The following is a 15,723-nucleotide window of genomic DNA, read 5'->3' on the forward strand; positions in this document are numbered from 1 at the left end:
TGCGGTGCAAACCTAGCACAAACCACAAACGTACTGATCAATACAGAGTCGAGGTGACATCAGTGAAGGCACAAAAAAACCTAAATGAACTGTGTTTTTTTTAGAGCAGACACAGAGGGAGAGTTTATAATGCCTGCAGCTATGAAGTCCATACAGGAAGGCCTCGTTCAACTGCTCTTTGAAGTGCGTGCTGATTGTGTGTGTATGTGTCTGTGGCAGTGTGTGTGTCTTTGAGGTTTTCTGTATGTTTCTGCCTCTCTCATTTTAACATGAATACACTCACCTCTATAGACCTTCATGCACTTCAAAGCCATGCCATGGCCTTCAAAGGGTTAACTGAGAGGGTTACTACATCTCTCTCTCTCTTCTGCCTGGCCAGTACATGTAAGTGTAAGAACTGCTGAGTACAGGGCTCACACACACACACACAGTGATGCTAGTGTATACTCATCAGGTCACACAACTACTATAAGGCATACACGAAATAAAAACAGGACTCATTTTGATAATATTGTTCATAATTAACAGTAATTTATTTATTGCAAACCTCACAGGTGTGTGTGAGGAATGTTGTCATCACAGATATGATACATAAATGTGTGAATGCTCATTCAATGACATATTTTGCCAATAACAGAATTCAAATGGTAGGGTCACTAGAATGATTGCATTTAAAGTCCCTGCTGTGTTATTATAACAGAGAGAGCGGGAGAACTTTTTTTTAACTTATTGCAGCAAGAAAAAAACGCACACCTTATCATCAGTTATTCTATCAGCTTTGTTTTTTTTAAGCCTATGTGATAAATTGGACTTTTAGAAAGCTTGTCTTCACAGACCAACGTGGCTGCAAATAGCAGTGACTTCATGTCTATTTGCTTCATACACGTACAACCATTACAGTCGCCTGTCTAAAACTGAGCTAAACAAACATACCACAGTTGTCATAAATGCATTTTCAGGCACAAACTATATAAACATTCTGATTTTAAGTCTATGTCTCCAGATTTTGAGACTGTTTTGCCTATTGTTGAGCTCTGCTTGTAATTGAGTAAGACTCAAGCTTCTCCTTAGTATTTGATCTGTCTCACATTACACAGATTCATGAGCAAGATTGGTTTTCCAGTAGCTGGCAGACTTGCGTACTCCTTTTAAAAACAAGCGTTTGATGGCACACACTGCATCTCAATGTTGTTAACACTGCTCCTCTCCTCTTGTTTGTCTATTTAAATTTGACCATCAGTCAATGCAGCATGCAGAGATCCATTTCCTCTCAGTTCTTTGATTTCACTCCAGGCAGTGCATAGTCTCTGAGCTCTATGTGTGCTACCGTTAGCTGTTAGCACCTCTGCAGCTTCACTCTTATCACCTGGAAATGTGCACTTGCGGACGGGTGATTGAAGCTTCTCAGACCAGGTCTGAGCGAGTCTGTCTGTCCAGCTGTGTGAGAGTCTCTAACAGGCACGTGTGAAATGTGTCACTTCATTTAAACTGCTCCCTCCAACCAAACGTCCAACCATCTAGTGTCTACCTACCTCTGATACGATATGCTGAACTCCAACGATTGTTTTTGTATATGCATTATATAATATTATATAAGCTTAGAGAATAATGTGATTACATCTTTCCCAATCCACAGGAAGAATACCTGAATGTTTTCAATAGGGGTTCTCCATTAAAATGATAAACACAACATGACATGTTTACATATTACATATTGTAACACGACCTTATAAAATACCACATGAACTGTTACTGCAGTAACTATATCAATGTATCAGATTCATTAAATGTACAATAAACGCACTTAAACTTAATCAATATCCTAAAACTCTTAAAAGTCAGTGTCCCTGCTAGTAACTAACAATCGGGTATTTAATCTAAATTGCTTTGAAATAAGTCTAATCTTAAATATGATTTGATGAAGCTTCATTTATGAGTTTGAATTTACAAAGTGAAATACTTGCAGAGACAACACTATGCATAACATGTAAGATCATGTTTGTGTTGTATATCCAGAATTTTGTGGCACTCTTTGTCCTTTTACCCTCTCTTCTCTTCCCCCCTCCGCTTCATTTCTCTGCTTCTCAAGAATGTCTCTCTCTCTCTCTCACACACACACGCTTGCTTTCTATTGCTTTATTTACACACACACACATAGATTTAGGGCCTCATTATGCAGGAATCTGTAGTATTTCTTGGGATTGTGTGCGAGTGTGGATGCTGAGATGTGCACTGTAGCAAAGTAAAGATAGTGCTCTTTAGAACCTCCCTGACAATTTCCTTTGGCTAATGACCCTCAAGTCTTATCAATACTCAACTATCTCCTCCCTCTGCCCTTCCTCACACACACCACGACCTTATCTCTATTCAAACAGCTCCAACCTATATTTTTGTCTGTGACTCTTCTTTCTGCTACTGTAGCCACCACACCCACACCTTGCTGCTAACCCCACCCAATGTGTAAAGGTGTATGTTTAGGGTGTTAGAATTAGAGGCTTGAGTGCAGGATATGGCAGCCCATAAGGAGTAAGTGCAGGATATAACAGCTAGTGTGTTTTAGGAGAGGGAGAGGGACGGAAAACAAAAAAAAAACAAATGTGTGAGGTTTCTCACCTGATTGATTAACATAGGCAAAATGCTCTCACTACTTAATATCATGTCTGTGTGGATTTTATGTGCTTGGATTGGATAATCAAAGTTTGTTTTTCTAGTCAAGGTGATGCAGTTCAACAAAGAGCGGGCAGCACCAGATGTGAGCCAAGAAGAGCTTACACACACCTACAGTATCACAAGCCTACCAACAGAGACCGGATTCAGGTACACACACACACGATTCCTGTAGTATCATGTACCCAGCATTTTAGGAATCCTCACAAAATATGCAGCAAAACTCTTGCTGTGTCTATTACAATGTGGAGCTGAGGGTGTCATGTACTTTAAACTAAAAATATCAATCACTGTACTATACCTACACTATAGGCATATTTATGTAATGGAGAGCTATGTTTGAAGGCAAAATGGTGCCTTATTGAGATAAATAAAGGCTGGCTATATAGTATTTAAACAAATCTCAGTAACAACACAAAAACTAAAACTAGTGTCTTTGGCTCCATGAATGGCTCTAAATTATTATTCAACACAAATTAAAAATGTTTCTTTAATTGTCAGTTAAGCAGGACAAAAGTACATTTGTTTTGCCTTATGTTAAGCCCTGGATTTGGTGTGCAGCACAGCGCTTCATGTGGGTTCGACTGTGACAGTCACAATAACCTCTGCAAAGATGTGGTGCTGAATACAGATTTTGTTAAAAGACGTCTGGACATCGGCAAACCCTTTTACATGGACATGGACAAAGACTTTAACCTTAACAGTAATATAGATTGCCATACAGTGAGGAAAGAGGCATGAACAGACAAAGATGATGCTAACAATGTTACATAAGTGGCTTTAACATACCAGTTCAACAGTCAGCATACAAGTCATTGATGATGTGTGTTTTTCTGCTATTTGTGTCACAGAGGAGGCTCTAGTCTGGAGGAAGTGGTGGAGAAGCAAGCTGACCTGATCGAGTATCTGAAACAGCACAACACCTTACTGAGCAAGAGGCTGCTCAACCTCACCGCTCAGCATTAACCACAGTCCGGCCTCCTCCTCCTTCTCCTTAGCACGACCCTTCAATGATACCCTCTAGCACTCTGGAGTGATGGAGATCACCTTAATGCTCTGAGAGAGGATCTGTGGACTGAAGCTGTTGGAAACACTGGATAAAAGACTAAAGTAAGCTAACACACCTGTACACACAGGCTGAGCTCCTCTGTGAGGCATCCTCACCTGAGATGGACAGATAACGCAGGAGGAGGTGAACTGAAAGTGGAAGATAGTTAAAGTGGGAGGCGGAGAGGAGGAGTCGTGGGTCACAGATCAGAGGTGAGGGTTTTTTTTTCCACTGTGTTACGACCACCAGTGACCCGTGTATGCTTCCGCTTTTGTTACTGTGAAAGAAGCAGAACAGTGGTTGGAAAGAGAGGTTATCTTTATCAGGTCAAACAAAGAGAGGTTAAACAATGCTGTAAAGTGTTTAAGTGCTATTTTATCTGTCTGTGTGTGTGTGTCCTTTTTTTCGTGGCAGTTTTTTCTATGTTTTCAGTGTTCAAGCCTGTGATTCAGAGACCAATAAATCTTTAATATTCTTATGCTTTCGTTCAATTCATTAAAACTTTTTACAGGATCAGAGTTGACACAATACTTGAGTGAAACCCAAGTGGCTACTGTTTTGTGTTGTATAATGGCATTGTAAGAACTAAAAGAGCCCCAACAATAGAAACACTGGAGTGCCAACATTAGCCGGTGTAAATGTCTTTTCCCGCCTCACCTTTTCTGTGTTGAATTTCAGCAGTCACGGGAATCTGTGCTGACGAAATATTGAGATCGTCATTTGAGCCCTTGTTGTTTGTTCCCTATTGTGATTCCTTTATGCTCTGGCATCCGTAACTCCACAGGGAGCTCAGCATTTTACGACTCCTCTCCCGTGTGTTCACCTAGTAGTCCCATGAGGTATCAGCATCTCTGTTTGATCTGTAGCTTTTAGCTAACCGTTCTAACTATAAGATCATAATATTTAAATGATGTCTGACTTTAAAAGAAAATCATTGATTGTGATCCTCAAATGTATCACATTTATTTTTTACCTCAAAAACACAATCTTACAACAGTACAATTATAAGTTTTTTTTTATTAAAAAGTTTAAAATGAATAAACATTTGAAGTGCATACATTATAAACACTTTGTACGAATGCTTTGAATATGTTTTCTGCTCTTTGGTTTGTAGCTTCTAGATTGTACATAAAGATCTATGTCTCAGCTCCTCGCTCCCTTTTTCTTCATAGAAGAAGAACAAAGGAAGGTGCTCGCAACTGGACGACCTCGGTCTGTGGCCACAGGGCTGCCGTAGCATGTCATGCTTTGTATTTGGTGAGGACTAAAGAGTTAATTCATCCACAGCCTTGAACTGAGTTTGACTTTAACCAGATTCTTGTATCTTTTCTGCATGGCGTGTGAAGAAGCCACTCCATATAAATGATATACATGAGTGCATGAGTCTTTGGGTGGCTTTTTCACCATTTTTTTGTGTCCCAATCTTTTTTTTTTCATTTCCAGTCCTCTTTCATGTTGCTGCTAGGATCCATCCATGGTGCTGGTGCCACACACACTTCTCTCCTTTAGTCACTCTTGTTATTTTTGTGCTTCTGTTAAAGAAAACATGATTTAGTTTCCTGCTACAGGAAGTTCACACAGACAAAAAACTGCATGCACAGAAATCACCTGCTGTACCTCCCCCTCCCCTCTCCCTGTTCAAACACCGTCCAGACCACTCGTGGCACTAAAGCCTTCCTGTTCATCGTTAGTGAGATTTATGTCTGGAGCCCCCCCCCTTCCCTCCCAACCCTCCCCCAGGACCTCTGTTCTGCTAGGTGAGCACACACCTCTGCCACTAATCACACACACACCTTCTTAACTGCCACCTGGCAGCTCTGTTCCTCGTATCAGACAGAAACACATGTACCAATGGGCACAGCTTACCTCATGGGAAGGGTACTCTGGAGTGGAGTGGCAGGCAGCGTCTGTGTGGGCAGTGGTGTTTGTGGTATTTTCTCCTGAGGTTTAAGAAATCTAAAATAAAAATGGATTTTATGGGGTTATTACATGCAGAATTGATACACATGGTGATTCACACAATCATTTATGTAGTTAAAGTATAGTTTTGTGTACAGGTGGATGTCTACACATCATGTGACCGCCCTAATGAATCCAACCAGATGTGTTACTAGTATTACAAAAAAAGTTAAAATGTCAGCTACAATGATGAAACTCTAGCTTTCACTCTGACTCAGCTTCACCTCCTGTGGCCACTTTCTTCTGTTATTTGCTCCCAATTACAAACAGCTGGGACACAAGGACCTAACACATGATTATTTTTAAACGTCCCTAATAAATCCACTTTGACTCCCGTGGTTCACAGGCTGCCAGCCAAGCCCAGGAAGATATAAACTGCCAGATGACTTTATGACTCCCCCCCACCACCACCTCCGCCCCCCTGCCTTCGAGCAGTCACCCCTGAAAGAATCTGCTCCCCACGCCTGAAGGTAGGCTTCTTTACACTTGGCACTGCTACTCCATGTCATGTTAATAATGCTCGGGGTATTTGCATGGCGTTTTAACACCGTGATTAACAAAAGCGCGCCGGAGTGACTTCCAGCGGGGGACAATGGGCCTCACTGGGGCCACTGCACGATCCCCGGCGGCGCTCCGCTCCCGTCCCGTTCCCTCCCCTCTTCCTCCCTCCATCCTCTGCTCTCTCATCATCACATGAACCACATCACGACCTCAAGCCCGAAGCTGCCCTCCTGAACAACAGCTGTTTGTTTTAAGCTCATTACGCTTTTGCGCACATGTATGCGCACCTGTTAGCGCTAAAAAGTAAATATATAAAATTCAACGCATCATTTCACGAAATTTCAACCCATTAACTTAGAATTTTTCATCGTGTACAGCTTAGTTGAGCAAGTTGAGACTGTGTTTTACTGGAAACAAACAGCATATGGCGCAAGAAAGAGTGACGCAAGTCTGGAGATGCTCACCTGGCCTGACGGAGGAGACGGGCGCTGCAATAGCAACGAGCAGCAGGAGCAGGTAGAGCAGGTTGAAGATCCTCATGTCTGCTGATAAATCCCCTCAAAAGTCCAGAGTCCTTCTGATGATGCTCGGCTTGGTTCAGACCTCCTACTGCGCTGTGCGGTCCCAAAGGCCCAAAGGGAGAGTGTAACAAGCAGCTACCTCTGTCTCTGAGGACAATCAGTATGTCCCTGAGGAATGTGTGTGTCTAGAGTGTTTGTGTGTCCAGTGAGAGTGTGTGATTGTCTCTGTGTCTGAGAGCAAAGTGACAAAGGTGCCTCCACCTCCTCCTCCTTTATACAGCCTTTTAGAGGGAGGGGGGGGGGTGTAGCTCTCATTGCAGCCCCCACCTCAACCCCTGACACACACACACACACTCCAGCATAGCACATATTGACCCCACATGTAGAGGGTAATTCAAATGACAGGAAGCCTCCTCCTTGCACTCTAACTGCCCCTTCAACACACACGCAGCATTTTGTGTGCACGTGTACACAAGTGTGATATATAAGACAACAGAAAGAGACAGAGAAATTTATCACCAACAACATTAGAGCAAAGATTTAAGAAGCTGGAGCTGAAGGTAGCAGGTCCTTGGAGAAAGAGACCCCCTCACCCCCACTCCTCCTCCTCCTCCCACTTCTTCCTTCACTCCCTGCCCCCGTTCTGATGAGGAGACAAACATCTGGGGCTTTTGGGTGGCGCTGTGGATGGGTGGGTGGGGGTTGATTTTGGGGGGGTGGACTGTTTGCATCAAGCATTTTGGGGCTGATTGAATGAAACCTAGAGATGCGGCGGAGGAGAAAAGAAGTCTGAGTGTCTGTCTGTGTGTCTGGGATGCTGCTTACTGTCTGGGATTGCCAGCATGATGGTCCGTCTGTCTGTGTTTGTGGGAGCTGAGGTCCTTTACGAATGAGAACCGTTTGCTACCATCTTCTTATTGACACCCTTTGGCACAGAATGAATGACGATTGGAGGTGTGTGTAGAGGCCTTGTGTAACAGTGGAAAGTAGTGTTGTTAACTGAGATTATGTCGATTTGTTTACGTTCTGGAATCAGCAGGACTTTATTACTCATTTAAAAAAGTAATAAGTTTTGCTCCAGGTAAGCTGTAGTTCCACGTCCAGCTCATCCAGGTTGTCAGCTGGTGGTACACCGGGGGGATTTTCTTGCAGCAGGTAACCCACTTGACTTGGCCTTAGCTCCGTGGTTACTGCTGGTGTGGGGACTCATTAGCGTGTCTGCTTACAGCCGTCTCTCTGTGGACTCTCCATTCAGCACTCAGCTAATGAATTAACACATTAAGATGAAATGTCAGCCATTACATGTGAATGAGGATTAGAGAAGCAGCAGGACACTAATGGAGCACAGGGCTAAAAACAGTCACAGAGACTTTGAACAAGCATCTGGACCATCATTTCTCCTTAGCCCTCAAAAAGAGGCAAAATTCTCCCTGTATGTTATTAGAAGTTTATTTATGAGTGTTTGTGTCAGTGCCAGCATGTCTTTTGAAATGTCCCCTTTATTGTTTTATGATGTTTGCAAAAATGCTGCTTGAAATGACAGAGATTCCTCATGGATCTGACGAGTGCAGCGACAGACGCACACACTCATGTACACACGCTCAGCTGAGGTATGTAGTTTGTTTCTGTGTCGGCTACACTTTGCATATCGGCAGCTATTGTCTTTCAAAAAACTTTTATTTTCCCCCAATTTGAATATGCTAATCAGACTCCAATTGTCATTCACAGCCACCTGGTATCCACTGACCACTAAGAAAACCGCTGTTTCACTCTCCGTCTCTCAGTCTCTGCCCTTGTAAACAGAAACACTTGATTCATACTAAATTCTTTCCCTCCAGGTTTTTTCTGTAACTGATTAGAGGTTGGCATGTTGTAATATTTGCTCTCCCTGGGGATTATACGTCTTTACAAGGATTACCCGGCCTGCTCAAACACTCCCCTACAAGACACACACACACACAGAGGGTAACCTCCAACCTCCAATTAAACCGCTTCAGTACCTTGGCAGGGCAACAGAACATAACGGAGCCCCGCTCCACCCTTAAAGGCAAAGCTATTCTGAGATTTTAGTAGAAATATATATATATATATCTTATTAAATAAAAAAGAACAGCCAAGTGTTGATGCAGGCTGAAACCCCAAAATAATCAGTTTACAGTTAAGTAAAACATGTTTGATGGGTGATATATTGGACTCATCGCAGCATTTCTAAAGCCTCTCTTCCAAGTCAGCTGCTGTTTGGTTTTTTGTTTTTACAGCATATATTGATGATTTCTTTATAGCTACTGGCCACAGACACAAAAAGTTGGCAGTTTCACATTCTCATGCTGTAATGTACAATCACATGCACACTCACAAACCCATGCAGATACATGAAGTATAACACCCACACACTGATCATAATTTTCATTTCAACAATAAAACAGAGATAGATAGTAATGTTTGAGCAGAGGAGCCTGTTCACTCTGCACAGTATCACCTGATTACTAAGAAATGAAGAAGTCAGCCATGTCACAAGGGTTTTGGTGTAAATGTTGTTTGTAATTCAGGAAACAGTTGAACTGCAGAGCCGCTTACTGTGAGTGTTACAGCAGTCGTGGTCCTCCTGTCAGCTGTGGTCCGCCTCTTCTTCACTTTCTTCTTCCTCTCTCCCATCATCTCCTGACCAGGACCTTCAGATAAGGAACTTCCTCTCTGATAAAGCTTCTTAGGAAGAACAGTGCCTCATAAAATGACTTCAGTTCAACTCGTCTGAACAGTACTACATGTGTACACACATACACACCTAAATACATCAAGTAAGGTGCTGAGCCTGTAAGTAGTGTTTGCACTCATAATACATGCTTGATGGATCTTCTTATGTAATATCATAGAAATACCTTAGAGAGTATTTGTCTTTGACTTGATACTTCCTTTTGACCATGTTTAATATAACATATGTATACAGTTATAGAAAATGGTATTCATATTGCCCATGTTTCAGTGTGTTTATTTGTCATTGTCTGAAATCTTAGCAGTTCAGATCAGTGTTACATGACCGCAGCTCGTCTACACGCAGTCATTTAGATGGACGCATTATGTGCCGTGACGTCTGAAATCTTTGGGGTGTAGTCCCGTGTCTCTGTCTGTGTGTGCGGGTGTTGATTGTGATCTTATGGGTCAGTTCGTTGTCCATCGTTAGGAGTCATAGTGGCTCTGTTGTTATGCCATAAGGTCGTCAGTGATAATGAGGGCCGCAGCCAGCCTCACCTTAATTACTCTTAAGACCCTTTATCTTCAATTGCCCAATACAGGCCCAAATGGATGCATATACACATGAACAGCAGTGCACAGCCAATACACAGACACACACATACAGTGCGGCCCATCAGCACACACCTCACCAGAGGACCCCCCCCCCACACACACACACAAATGAGTCATGAGACATTTTCTTCTTTATTCTCCTGCAGCTTCTTCAAAAACAGTTAGAATCCTCCTCCGCTCTGTGTCCACAACTAGACGGCTGACTGCGGAGAAGTGACGGAGGGCTCAGGGGTCGAGGGGCAAACTCAACAGGGAGCAGCCTCCGACCCCCCCTGTGATGTCACCCCAGAAGGGCTTCAGAGGCCAAAAGTCACTTGGTTTGTTAAATCTTAACTCAGACACAGTGGCCTATGAAGGACACACACACACACAGGGTCTGTGGTTATTTGAAGTGCAGCCTGTAGAACTCTCTGATTCCAGATTAAAGAATAAAAACAAGTAAAAAAGTGTATGATGAAATAAGCAAGTTTTCTTTACAAATTGCCATCTGAAGCAACACAATTTTTTTTAATATTCTTGTTCATCTTTTAATTGATCACACAAATTAAAGTTTATTTTAGCTTCTGTTAGGAAAATTCAGTGTTATGTGGATTTTCTTAAGATTATATGATGCTCAGGATTTAAAAAGACAGAAGAAAAGCCATTGTTTCAGTTCACTTTCAGTCATCTTGTGTGTCATAAAGTGCAACAAAACCCAGCTGATGCAGATCATTGACTGTATGGCTGCTGTCCAGCGTGTTTGGTGATCACTCTCTGCTTCCTGTTACACGGCCGTGACCTGTCGACTTCGTAAACATCTGTTTTATTATCTGAAAAATAGTGAACATAGTCAGCACAACATTTATGCTTCTCTCTCTCTCTCTCTCTCTCTCTCTCTCTGTATGCCTGAGTGTCAGGTAAGAGTGGATGATTGTGTACCTGGCTGGATGCAGACTGAGGCCAGACTGAAGAGGGAGAAGATGATGAAGGCAACAATGATGAAGGTCAGCTCAAACCCAGTAAATGGCAGTTCCATCTACACAGCTACCTAACACAAAGCATGCACCTATGAAGCATGGACATATTCACATTAATGGAACAGATACTCTCATGATCTACTACATGCAGTGTACAGGTCTGGACAGACGGGCATAACCTGCAACTCTACGAGTAGTGGAGACATATAGCTGCATGGCCATTGTTCTAGTTTGTCAGTAACATGTTTAGAACTTTTTTCCACCTAAATTTAAACATGATGCCTAACAGCTGAATAGATTCTTCACATATCTATACTTTCAGTTCCTCACCTATGCTGTAGGATTTCTAATGCTAACCTGTTCTTAACCCTCCCTGTCAACACTTACGTGTACTTGTATGCATCACTGTACACATGGTTAACAAGTCAATATGTTCACAACAGTCCACTCCTTATTTTGTAAAATATTTGTGATTAAAAAAGGACAAATAATTAGGATATATAAGTAAAAATGGAACATAGTTATTATACTATATTCAATAGTGTAGTAGCCCAATATAGAAAAAAAAAACAAATGCTACCACAATGCAGAACAAATCAAAGTAATTTTTGCTATCTTACAAGCAAGTTATGACCAAAAACTAAGCTCCTCAATACTACTGCTTCTTAGTGACTTGGGGTTCTGTAACCTCCAGTTTTACAGACAAAATGGACCTGATTCACTGCTCAACAAACAGGTCAGTGCTGCTGTTATATGTGGGATTTACATTTATCAGAGGAATCATTTTGTCAGGAATACCTTTACCTCCCCATTATTTAAGTTAATCCATGAAACTTGTGGTGCTGTACCGACCATCGCCACCAGATGGCATTATAATAGTATACCTTTTAGTGCTCATGCTCCTGTGTTTATATTCAAATATCAACACTGCAGTATTAAAGTTTATCCCTGTTGTTTGTCCTGCGAACAGAGCTTTATGGTGCATATCGCTGAAACAACAACAACACGTCCGGTTCATGTGGTTCATGTGTATCACAGTGTGAGAGACTGAATGAGGCTGAAGGCCGAGCTCACATGAATAAACAGTCGGGGATGGAATCAAAGAAAAAAGTGACGTTTGAGAAGTTTTTTTCATTTTTTTGCAGTTTTTTGATCTTCTACACTAAAAACCTCCAGCCTGGTTCAGTGCCTGTTATGTGTAGTTTTATATTGTCAGAGAGAGGCTGAGTGACAGATGGCCTGAGATTCACACATTTTCTTGCAGCTGTAGATGTACACTCATTCACACATGCTCCACCCTGTCATCTCTAACAAGAGTGATACAGTCATCTCATTCCAGCAGAATAATGCGAGAAGCTGGCTCTAATCCTGCCTCCACACCTTTTGTTTCTGACCTAGATTTTTGAACAGCCTTCCAGGAAGCACAGATGACCTGCAACCGATACGGATCCATCCTCACTGAACACGTGTGAAAGACACAAGAAAGGAGAAAGATGATTTTATACTCACAGGTAGAAGATTAGCGGCAGCTGAAAACACCAAGCATGTGTGTTCTTGTCTACACTCTCTGAAAAAGCACAGACGAAAAGCAGGCGTCATGCCACTGTCGAAGCAGTCTTTTGTTTATTGAAGTCTTTTATTTTTTACAGTGCACAATGTAAGCCACTCCTTTGTGCCTTATCCTGGAAGCAAATAACACCAGATCCTTTACATGACACACACAACACACACACACGTTCAAAGGTTACACTTTGTCCTGCCAAAACTTACAAACAGTCATACACGTCATCATAAGGCAGGGACGAGTCAGAGAGGGGTTTGAGCCACATCTGGAGTCAGACCATCAGTTCCTCATTCTGTGTTTTAGCATTAGATTCTGCAAAAGATGAAAAGATTCAAAAATGGATCATTGTTTTTTACCTAAATATATATTTATAATGTAAACACAGCAAAACAGACTAACTGCTGATCAGATCTAAAGAGGTCAAATAAAATTGAACTTTTATTAATATTAAAAACTATAGTTTTATTTATCAGAATCAGAAATACTTTAATAATCCCAGGAGGAAAATTGCTTTAAGGCTGCTGCCATGCAATGTCATACACTGACATGCAAGGCGCGCCACACGAGAGAGAATTTGCAATACATTTAACACCATCATATAATGACACTTTTTTCTTTCTAACAGCATCCAAATGAACTGAAGCATACGGCCAACAGCCAACACCACAGGTAAGTTTGAGGGCTTGTTGTTGGATAAGGGTTATCGATGCAGGGATATTTTAAAATAAAAGTACAGTACAACAAGTTTTAAAAACACATTTAATTAAAATACTGTATTCAATCCTTTGATACAGTTTTACAGGCAAACGCTGTATTTTGCTGCTCTGCTTTAAATGAACTGCATGGTAATGTCAAGGTTCCAGTTCATGTTGTTTCAATCACACTGCATGTTAATGTAAAGCTGTTCTTATAGATTTGCACAGAATTTTTTTTAATACACACAGTAAAACTATGGCAGCGTACTGATCCGACACCATTATAAATCCCAAAGTCATTCATTTAATTTAGTTTATTTTGAAGGGAGCAGTTTCATATCCTTTTATATTAGATTAGAAACTAAATTTAAATTATGAATGGCTACAGTTGGAGAAACCTTTGGGAAGTTATTATGAAATATGGCTCAATATTTTTTTACACGTGTGTGTGTGCGTGTGTGTGTGTTTGCAGCCGTACCATTCAAGTGGACACATTCCTCATTGAGCATACCAGCAAGAGTGAAGAGGCCGAAAACCAGGAGAGAGAACAGGATGGTCAGCACCTCCAGCTCCATTAACAGAGAGGCCATCTATCCACAGCTGTATGTTGACAGTCACATCAGTACAATCAGCTGACATCCCATCACCACTGAATCACAATTAGGGTTAAACACTTACCCGGGGGCATCACACAGCAGCTTCATGACACCTGACATACACAGACAACTTCTGCTTTCTCTCTCCCTCTCTCTTCTTCTCTCACACACTTGTGAGAACTGTGAAGAGCTGCCTTACACGTCCCCTCTCAAGTTCAAGTGAGATCATATTAACCCTAATTATTAATGGACCTGTGCCTCTGTGTGAACGGAAACTCCCTGTGTGAAAGGTGTTCACGTTAAGATTCGTGAATACTGCTCTTTGCTGTTAGTTAGTGTGAAAAGTGTTTGTAGCATGGAAAAAGCTCTGAAACTGAAACTTCATTGAGGTCACAGCTCTGCTGGTTTTCTGGTTTTGTGATTTATCAGTTGACATGCTGATTATCAGTACCTGCACACAGCACATATATGCAGGTATGTTCTGGAGATGCAAGTTAAAGAACCAAAGTCGTGCATATAGATGTGTAAGTTGATGCTGATGGAATAATTAACTTCCAGTTTTTCCTTTACAATCTAGTTGTAGTGATGTGTGTATGCACACTCACCTGTGTGTCATAAGGATGTGGGTGAGTGAAAATGCATATCTAGGACACTTGACTTGACCACTTCTCTTCTCAGACAAAGAAAAACAGCCGAACATTCTCTATGCATAATTTAACACATTGTTTGCATCCTGTAAAAAGAAATGACAGGAAATGTCAACACAATATAAATACACTGGAGTCAGTGACTATGAACACATTCAACACATGAAAGACTAGAATAAGTTCAGGTAACCCAGCAGGTTTAGGAAGTGAAAGGTGAGCACGACGGAGACAGGAGGTCAGTTTAAGTTACATTCTACCTCAGCACAAATATCTGGCCAATAAAAACTCACTTTAATGGAAATGTTTACATTTAACAGTGGCTGCAGGAAGATGAGAGGAGCCATAGTGAGACAGCAAGCAGCCCTGGAAAGTCCCAAGAAAGAAAAATGAGTCCACCGGTAAGAAGTAAAAAACAAAGAAAGAAACAAAACCACAGCGCCACGTTGGAACCTTGATGAAGCATTTACACTATTTCCATTTTAGCCAAAGATACGTGGCATGTCTGTGATGGAAATAGAAAATCCTATGAAGAAGTCTCATGTAACCAGACCTGGCTGGTGTCTCTTATATTTTTTTCCCAGCAAGTAAATGTGACAGCATGTTTGTGAGCTACCTATAGTAGTTGTTCATTTTGAACAAAAAACACACCAATGACTCATTTTCTTAGTCGCGCTCTTAGGTGCAAGCTAGGTAGCATGGTTATATGGCTATAAGCCTCAGCCGGTCCTGATGTCATATTCTGTGACCTTTCACCTCATACACCTCTCTACAGTTTTTGTTAAATCACTCTCACTGCCAGAAAAAGCTCTGAAATGTAATTAAGATGAATACTTTGTAGTGGAAATTAACTAGAAATGTCTTCTGTCTTCTAGAAAACCACAAAATCATCCAAGCCAAATGAAAATAACAGCTTTCAAGATGATTAATGTTCTCTGTCGTTGTCCCGTGCATGTGTGTGGACACGCTGACTGCTGCTTTTTAGTGAGTCCCACTTTTTTTCCTGTTATATCAATCACAATCCCCGTGACCTGAAACGATCTGAAATAGGATTACACCCTCAGTGCGCCACCCACACACACACACACACGCACGCACACACACACCTACACACACAGTCTGCGACATGATTTGTGTATATTTCTCACTTCGTCAGATGAGTAAAGGGATTTTATTCTATTAACGTGACAGAAGACATGAGGTGGTTTAACATCGATTGACACATTGTTTCACACCAGGGAGTCCCCATACATTGAGGTGTATGTG

The 15,723-nt window shown here is 41.6% G+C and overlaps 3 long non-coding RNA genes across 3 annotated transcripts; 1 reads left to right on the forward strand and 2 right to left on the reverse strand.

The window, feature by feature from the left end:
• Nucleotides 1-10,672: 10,672 nt before the first annotated feature.
• LOC114440757 (uncharacterized) lies at nt 10,673-12,540 on the reverse strand. The gene is made up of 3 exons (XR_003671204.1): nt 12,468-12,540; nt 10,921-11,047; nt 10,673-10,811 (listed from the first exon to the last, which is right to left on the reverse strand). It is a non-coding gene; the product is annotated as an uncharacterized LOC114440757 (long non-coding RNA).
• Nucleotides 10,809-13,190, forward strand: LOC114440773 (uncharacterized). The gene is made up of 3 exons (XR_003671211.1): nt 10,809-10,985; nt 12,357-12,469; nt 13,148-13,190. It is a non-coding gene; the product is annotated as an uncharacterized LOC114440773 (long non-coding RNA).
• Nucleotides 12,774-13,942, reverse strand: LOC114440765 (uncharacterized). Its single transcript, XR_003671210.1, has 3 exons — nt 13,896-13,942; nt 13,696-13,817; nt 12,774-12,834 (listed from the first exon to the last, which is right to left on the reverse strand). It is a non-coding gene; the product is annotated as an uncharacterized LOC114440765 (long non-coding RNA).
• Nucleotides 13,943-15,723: the final 1,781 nt, after the last annotated feature.

This window comes from Parambassis ranga, chromosome 1, assembly GCF_900634625.1.
Source record: "Parambassis ranga chromosome 1, fParRan2.1, whole genome shotgun sequence".
NCBI classification, from domain to species: Eukaryota; Metazoa; Chordata; class Actinopteri; family Ambassidae; genus Parambassis; species Parambassis ranga.